Raw genomic sequence first — 9,701 nt, 5'->3', positions numbered from 1 at the left:
GTATAACTTTTTGTTTTGTTATTTTATTAAGCATTATGTTGATAATATGATAAATGTTTAATCACAATGATTTTTCTTTAAAGTTAAATGATTTAGCCTTTTCCTGTTAACATTTTATATAAAAAAATGTTTCTTAAAATTTCTACAGAAATACGAGGACTATGGAAAATAAATTATTCAAATGTGTCTATCTAAAGCAGGGGTTCTCAACCTGTGGGTAGCGACCCCCTTGGGGGTCGACTGACGATTTGCCAGGGGTCGCCAAAGACCATTGAAAAGATGGATTGTTATTGTATATTCTTCTATTGCTGTGTGTGTGTGCGGGGGGGGGGGGGGGGGGTCGCGGCTAAGTGGGGGATTGTAAAAAGGGGTCGCCGAGCATAAAAGGTTGAGAACCGCTGATCTAAAGGAATATAAGTTTCAATAGATTACATTTAAAATATTGCATTAAACACGTGAGCTCCCAGGGGAGCTTAGGGCCACAACCACACCTTTCCACCGAACTTTGTACTGAGCAGATTTCTTAATCTGCTTCCATGTCATTTCAGTATTCTCAGCTTCACTGGTGATTGACCTCTTCCAGGTTTGCTTGGGTCTGCCCACTTTTCTTTACTATTGCCGATTCCAATCAAGCGCCTACCTAGCAACATTGGTAGCTGATTTTTGCAGGGTGGGTGCTATCAAGCTTCACTTTCGCTTTTTGATATCTTGGGCTATGGGCTTTTGCCTAGTTTTCTCCCATTAATTGAGTTATCTTTTTACAATGCCTTAATCATACGCCTCCCCAGCTTGTAATTATAAAAGTTGTGTGGAAAGTGTAAACCTCGGCATTCCGCGAACAAGAAATAGAGTCTGATGCTTTAAGAAGCCAAGCGTTTACCATTCAATCACAATTAAGAAGAAGGAAATTTGGGAAAGCGTTAAGAGTCGAGACCATGACCTTGGGACCATAAGACATAGAAGAAGACAACATCCTCCCAGAGTCTTTACTGGCCAGGATCAAAGTTAATTTTAGTTTTACTTTCTGTCAGAGAAGGTCCCAATGTTACCTGAAGGTATTTACAAGAAGATTCATTTTTCAATTTGGTGAAAACTAACCTCTATACGCTATAAGGATATGCGAAGAGATTTTGAACATAAAACATGAGTTGTTTGTTGGAGATATTGGAAGATTGCAGGATTTCATATAGCTACGCAGACCCAACGATGACCTACCTATTTTGTCAGACCTTACAGACATTGTCCTCAGGGATTTCTCTTTGTTTTCTTTTGTCGTCAGTCGGTACTATCTACGCCGTTTCTCAGTTTAAGTTTGTCTACTGGAAGTCAGACCTGGCGAAACGAGCAGACTAGAGTTCAGACCAGGCAAGATGTTGGCATAGCTGAGTCAAACAACTGTCAGCTGTGTCATATGTTGCCAATTGTGGACTCGTTGCGTCATCGACATTACGTCATCCTAGAGACTGTAAAACTTGTTGTTTTTGTATTTATTTTTTAAAAAGTTTTGAATCAGATAAGTTGTGTTAAGTTTTGAATGTTTCCATTAGATTGTCTTTGGAGAAGAATTCGTAACTAATGGAGTTTTAAATAGGATTCAGATTGAGGCTGCAGTACCTGTCAACGTTTAACGAATTCAGAAGAAAGTTTGGTTTCGTCATTTCTCTATGATTCATCTCTATCCTTTAGTATGTCGGACCACTGGAGCGCCATACATGACCTGTCGACCGTCTTTCAATTTCTCTGTCTTTCGTCTGGACTGGAATCCCTTTCAATGAAAAGCCCATTTATTCTTTATGTTGTATTCTTATTGCTCCATATGTCTACCTATTCTAGGATTATAAACTAAAGTAAAAAAACAACAACAGTTTTTATGTTTTAGGTTCACACCGCAATCTAGATTCTATCAAAGTCTGGTACACATTGCCTGGGTTCATTGTAAATGTTGCACAAAAAGCTTTATTGGTGTGTCTAATTGCAGTCAAACTCAATTTCCATTTGTTCGGACCAATAAAATTGATCTTATTTTATCTTATCTTATCTTAATTGGTGAGTTGCTTTAAACGGCGCTTCTAAAGAGTGGCCCTCAATTTTATTTCAATATTTATTTGCGCCAAAGTCATAGAATCGTGCTTAATGAAGTCTTGAAGATTGAGTGTGGTATACGCCCTGGACTGTCGTCCGGTGGTCTCGAAGGTCCGGGGGTCCCTGTTCGCTGCCATACCACGTCGTCCTGCAGGAGGTATGGACTAGGATGTATTTATCTTGAGAATCTGACAGAACATCCACAACCTGTGAAATATTTTAAGCAAACAAAACTTCCATCGAAATGGTCTAGTAACACGAGCAATTAAAAACTTGGAGAAGGTCTGTGATATTGAAACAAAAGGTGTCACCACAGTGAAAAAAACAAAGGACATCACAAATATTGATAGTCATAAAATATGGAAAGGAGAAAACGTAGATTCCCCTTGGAATCTAAAATAGTTGTTTGGGAGGGGGGGGTATTAGTATAGTCAAATTAAAGGTATAAGTATTCACAATGGAAGGACAATTGGTATTAGTTTTGTGTGGTCTGTCTGTTCGTCCGTTCGTCCCGTTTAGATTCCAAAAACTACTAAAAATGTTGAAATCTCCGACATCACGATAATTTAGAGCTTGCCAAGTTATGGTGCAACGGTTAATTTTTATTTTGTTTTAAACATTTAAAATTTTAAACTAATAACTAAAAGATAAAAGCACATTACTCGTTCCATATGCTAGGACAGATTTGTACAAATGCTCCTTCTTCACTAGTGCTATTAGAGCATGGAATGGGTTGCCTGAGCTAGCCAGGAAAAAGAGTGATTTGGCAGAATTTAAGTCATTGGTTAACATGCATGACTAGATGCATGACGCGTAGGCCGTAATCATCTTCTTTTTTGAATTTTTTTTTTTGTATTTTATAAGATAAGAACTCTACTACATTTAAAGCAAATAACTATCCATTTTATTAATAAGAAAATTCAAAATACCTTTGTAAAGAAGAAATTAACTGACTTATAACTATACAAAACATTACACACTCTCACACACACACACACATATTCACACATATACACACAAAGAGGGGCAAAAAAAAAAGTTACATTTAAAATTGGTTTGTGACTAGCTGTATTAAAAATAAGTGATGATAATGATACAGTATAAGACATCAAGATGAAGTATGTAGCAGCTTAGGAAATATAATGCAATAATATAGTCGTTTCTACTGATTTGATTTCACGAGCCTTGGTTAAAGGGGCAAAAGAGAAGGAAATTTTAAAAAATATATTCTTTATTTAGAAAAAAAAAAAAGATTGATGCTTATCTAAGGAAAGAACTCCATTTTTACAGCCATCTTTCAAATTTGTATTACTTATATACTTTTTTAATATTAAAAAAATCAAATACTACTATTTAATTAACAAATTGGTTAATGTTTTTTGATAGTTTTGTGTATTGCTAGAAACAATAATAATGGGAAGTTTTTACCTGACAGACAGAGTGAGTTGATATAAGCTTTACAAAAAGCACATTGAACTAAGTGGCTCTCTTGATTTATATTGGCGTCGTCCCTTCGGACGGTGTCACCTTGTGCGGGCTGAACCCTTCCATTTAAAACCAATCGACACTACTTAACCTCTCGTCTAACACAATTGACTAGTGTGTGCGCACAGAAATCCTAAATAAAAAATCTGATATATTATTTAAAACTAATCTTAATTATGTTCACTGGCAGTGAAAAAAAAAAGCAGCTGACAGTAAGTGGCCCCTGAAAGAGAAGCACCTGGAGGTCTCTCACGAAGTTTGATGGACTGAAGACCAGGCGCAGACAACGAAAAGAGAACTTAAATAGATCCCCCAGCTGACAGTGGCTTTGTCTACACTAGATGTGACAATGGTGTAGGTAGCAACTGGGTCTGTGTAATCATAGGGACTACTTCACTCATACTTAGTCTTGAGAATCAAAGGTGATGTCTTATTATTATTTAAAATCAGATCGATAATATTTTATGTAGACTATTGTATCTATTGATAATTTACCGTAAGCTATTCCTACATTAACATTACTAGACAGTCTAACATTGTAGCATCAGTAATGGTGTCTATGTATTCATTTAGTGAGAATAATTCCATGCTATTAATAAACAAAGATAGCTATAAGGTGTCACTAGATATGTGACCACAAGATATAATATATGGGGACCATAAGATATGGGGACCTGAAGATATGTGGACCATAATATATTGGAGTCACTAGACATGGGCGTCACAAGATATGGGACTACAAGATATAATATATGGGGACCACAAAATATGGGGACCTGAAGATATGTGGACCACAATATATTGGAGTCACTAGACATGGGCGTCACAAGATATGGGGACCACAAGACATGTGGACATAAAGATATGGGAACTGGCTAGTATAGGAGTCACAAGACATGGGAGCCACAATATATGGGAGTCACGTAATACACCTTTACCTGCTGATTAAGATGCCCGATTTTTTTGATGAAAAAAAAATCTAAGCATAGACCAGATTAAAGTACTGCCCTGTGAAGGGAGCATGTCTAGAAATAGATTGTCTGCTCTATTTCCTCTGTGCAAGATGGAAGCAATTTCTTTATTTGCCCAAAAACTTTCTTTTCTTTTTTCTTGGTTACTCCCCTTCTCTCTATGTTCAAATGCAATACCATTTCCGTCTTAAAAGAGAAAAAAGAGAAAAAAAAAAAACTTTTTCGTTTCTGTGATTTTTTTTTTTTTGATTTTTTTTTTATGTGTAAGCAAACTTGACAGAAAGAATAAGGTGATGACGCTTCGATTTGTGGGCAAAAGAAAACAGGGGTGAGGGAAGGGGGGCTATTTCTTTTCTGGCATCCAATTTTTTTTTGTTGTTTTCTATCCCGCACGTGCCAGTGCCTAGTTACCGCCGCCCAATGATCGATGCCCCCTTGAGTCACGTGATCTCCAGTTCGTGAGAAGTTAAAACATGCAATGGGACACTGACCAGGAGAAGTGGGGTATTGGGACGACCGGCTGGAGATCGAAGAAAAAATAGGGAGTCTATCTATCTATCTATCTATCTATCTATCTATCTATCTATCTATCTATCTATCTATCTATCTATCTATCTATCTATCTTTCTCTCTCTCTCTCTCTCTAGAGAGAGAGAGAGAGAGGAGAGAGAGTCAGTAGAGAGAGTTAGAGGAAACAGAAACATTGAGAGAGATAGAGTTGAAAGAGGAAGACAGAAAGCTAGCAAGAAAGAGATAGGGAGGCGAGAGAGAGAGAGTGAGTGAGACTGAGAGTGGAGGACAAATAGGGTTGAAAAGGATTGGAGAAATAAAATTCTGTATGAGTTCCTTTTTTCGTCTTCTAAGATACATTAAAATTTGAACTTTTTCTCAAGTTCTAGTTTTTTTCACTCATCACTTTAATTGACCTATCGATTTGTTTTCAGCCATCAGAACTATTGCCTCGTTGTCAGCGTATGTGTAGACTCACTATTTGTACACCGCAGGAAGTTGTAGGCCCACTTGTGTTTTCTTGCAGAAAATGTTTTAAAAGTCTATAAAATTAATTCTCCCACAGAGTCTAAATACAGTGAGCTGAGACATTTCGTTTCTTGATGCAATCGTTAAGAAAGTTTGCTCGCTACAAGTAACTTACAAATAGCCAAGTTTCCAATTAGAGTCCAGACTTTTCAGCATCTCCTCAAACTGCGCCATGAAATCGTGTTGGCACTATTTCGTACTGCTTTTTGCCTTTCTAATTTATTAAGTACTACAATTTCTTAAAGTTGACAACAATGCGGTTACGGAAGCACTTCCGTTCTTACGGTTTAAGTAACTTAGCCTCCATTTTTTAGAAGTAATTCTGTGTCTTGCATGTTGACCTTTATGTAGTATGGTAGCATTTGTCACTTTGCAATAAAAAGAAACTCTGAATAATTTCAAGACTATAGACGTGAAAATGACTTGACTGTTAGAGCTGTGAACGTTTCAGCAATGACCAATGAAGCCAGTACGTAGAAAGTGATGCCACCACTCCCCGAGATTCTGCTAACGTTCCTCATGCTCCCTCTCTGGCGTGTACTCTAAGTGGGGACAAAAAATTCCTCCAACTACTTGTGGACAGAGAGGATGTGAGGGGTCATAGTTCTGATCTTTTGTTTGGACATCATCCAGGTCTTAGCTCGGACGTGCTTTGGGTCACTTTATATCCCGTGGTCAGAGAGTAGATGGACAGCACTCATATTATATTGCATGGCTCTACTTCATGATGAGTTCACACACACACACACACACATGCACACACACACACACACTTTCACTCACTCATAGGCTCAAGACCCATACTTAAACATATATACGTTAAGGTAACCGCAAAAATCTTTTCAATTACACGATCTTTCTCTCTCTCTCTCTCTCTCTTTTTCTGTCTCTTTCTTTCTTTCTTTTCAATGTTTTGTTTGTTCATAATTTTGCTAATATCTATAGACCAATACTATTTTTCTTGGTTTAGTTACACTTAGAATCTTACCCAAGCAATAGTCTAGTTTATATCTGTTCCACTCGCACTATTAGCTAGTCAGTATATCCTATGACCTTACTCAACGCTTTTAGTGGGGCCACGTTTCTCTCTCATAAGTTATGGTCTGCGGGCTTTTTCAGTGCATGGACCAAAGGTTTGGAACTCGCTCCCCATTGATCTCAGACATGACAGACAACATGCTATACAACTTCTACTTTCAAGTAGAACATTAAGACTTTTCTGTTCAAAACATTTTTAGACTAGTTTGTCCTTTCAACTCTCGTGTTTATGTTTGTAATGTTATCTCAACATCTTGAGCTAAGAGTATATTTGTTAATAGCGGTCTATAGTTTAAAATAGTATTATTATTATTATTATTAGTTTGCTTACTTATGCAATTAAGCTTGTTTCAGGTATTTCCGGGGGAAATATTTCGAAAGGAAGTATTACCAAGAGAAGTATTTCCAAGGGAAGTACTACTTAGAGATGTATTGACAAAAAAAGTATTTTCAAGAGAAGTATTTCCTAGAAAAGCATTTCCAAGAGAAGTATTTCCAATAGAAGTATTTCCAAGAGAAGTATTTCCAATAAAAGTATTTCCAGTAGAAGTATTTCCAATAGAAGTATTTTCAAGAGAAGTATTTCCAAGAGAAGTATTTCCAAGAGAAGCATTTCCAAGAGAAGTATTTCCAAGAAAAGTATTTTCAAGAGAAGTATTTTCAAGAAAAGTATTTTCAAGAGAAGTATTTTTTTCAAGAGAAGTATTTCCAAGAAAAGTATTTTTAAGAGAAGTATTTCCAATAGAAGTATTTCCAAGAGAAGTATTTCCAATAGAAGTATTTTCAAGAGAAGTATTTTCAAGAGAAGTATTTCCAAGAGAAGTATTTCCAATAGAAGTATTTCCAATAGAAGTATTTTCAAGAGAAGTATTTTCAAGAGAAGTATTTCCAAGAGAAGTATTTCCAATAGAAGTATTTCCAATAGAAGTATTTTCAAGAGAAGTATTTTCAAGAGAAGTATCTTCAAGAGAAGTATTTCAAAGAGAAGTATTTCCAAGAAAAGTATTTTCAAGAGAAGTATTTCAAAGAGAAGTATTTCCAAGAGAAGTATTTCCAATAAAAGTATTTCCAGTAGAAGTATTTCCAAGAGAAGTATTTCCAAGAGAAGTATTTCCAAGAGAAGTATTTCCAAGAGAAGTATTTCCAAGAAAAGTATTTCCAAGTAAAATATTACTGAAAAGTGTTGCCAGAGTAGAATTAACTAGGAAAGAATTAACAAAAAAAAAGTATTACTAAGAGAAGTATAAACAAGAAATAGAATATATATACTCTTTGACTTAATAAAACTGAAGTTCTCAAGTATTTTATATTTTTACAAAAGCTGTTCTTCTATTGTGACTGTTGCTGTTTGAGTTTCAAAATGAATAAATTCTAAAAAGATCGTCTTAATAGTGAGTGTTTAATTCAACGATTGTCTGACAGTTAAACTAGCAGCCTGAGCGTGAACTTTTGATGTTCTTTTTATTGACACGGATGACATGGCGCTACGCAGCCCAAATCAGGTCGCTCTCTTGTTAAACTTCTCTTGGGTGTAGATTTAATTTTATTTCTCATTTAAATTGTTGTGACCTTTGTTCCAGTGTTCTTAGAACAGTTTTCTTGTCGCCTGCCGCCTATTTTTCTCTCTACTTTCATTCTGATTGTCACAGCTTTCCTATTAGATAACTCTATCTACTTATAACTCGATAGAATCTACCTTAGGTCTTGCTACGTCTAGGTGTCCCTGGTTCAGTTCTAGTTAACGAAATAAAACAATTAAACCACTAGATCAAACACAGAACCTTTAATCAGCTTTATTGCATATCACACACCAGCTGGACTCTGTCTAATAACCAACACACTTCCGGTCATTCGCACAGATTGTAAAAATAGGTTATACATACATACACACATTCATCCGTGACACTGATGATGTCTATGTTTCTTGCTCTACTGGAGTTTATTAAAACACTGGTCACATGTTTAGGGGACTGAACAGCCTCGCTTGAATCTGCTCATTAGCAAATACAAAACTGCACTACCATAAACATTGCAAGTTCGTCCCTCTTTTTCTTTATATTTACGTTAATGAGCTTTTTCTAAATTACATCATCAATAATTTTCTAGGGGCTCTACCCAACAAGAAGGAAAATATATCTTAATCAGATTTCGGTAACGGTCAACTTTACCCAAAACGTAAAAAAAGAGTAAAGTTTACCTTTCAGACCATGCGTTCTATAGGGCAGATGATGGCAGATAGGGCAGATGATGGAAAGGTCATTTGTTTTTGTGACCCACAGTTAACGAGGGTTTCATGTGACCAGCACAACGACCAACCGCCTTTACTTTTCCTCAACTAATGTCAGTTACCCATTAGAGCTGGGTGGACTCAAAGGCGCCCTAAAGATCCCGAAACTAAAAATCCCATTATTTTCCAGGATTCGAACCCGGGTCCCTCAGATACGAAAGCCAAGCGTTTGACCACTCGGCCACCGCGCCTAAAGAATGTACATCTTAATCAATTTTTTCTGAATTTTACCAGAAAATAAAATGTTTTAAAAGCGTTTATGTTTAGAACTGGGATTTTCGGCCATGTTAAAAAAACTAAAACAGACACACTCAGGCACTTACACAAACACACACACACACATGTAAAGATGGACGTCTTTTAGACACGTTCGTTTGGTCTTAAGTTGTCAAACGAGTTCTGAAAATCAATCGTGTCGATATATTTTTAAAAAAGATTTTAAACAGTGTTGGCCCACACGGCTAATCTAATCGATATGATCCCAATCGAAGTTTATAATACAAAGGCTTTAAAAGTAGCATCTTCCAATGAAATAATTTCACCAGCAGAGGCCAGGTCACATGTCTTTTACACACACACACACACACACACACACACACACACACACACACACACACACACACACACACACACACACACACACACACACACACACTGATTGATTACAACACATTTGTTTGTTTGTTTGTTTGTTTGTTTGTTTTTTTTTGTTTGTTTTTTAACAAAGATTCTATCAACTCATTCTGTCCGTCTGTCTGGTGAACATTTTGTACACGTTATTTCTTCCCACACATGTTCTC

Source organism: Biomphalaria glabrata, chromosome 5 (genome assembly GCF_947242115.1).
Source record: "Biomphalaria glabrata chromosome 5, xgBioGlab47.1, whole genome shotgun sequence".
Taxonomy (NCBI): domain Eukaryota; kingdom Metazoa; phylum Mollusca; class Gastropoda; family Planorbidae; genus Biomphalaria; species Biomphalaria glabrata.
This window is presented reverse-complemented; position numbering follows the sequence as displayed.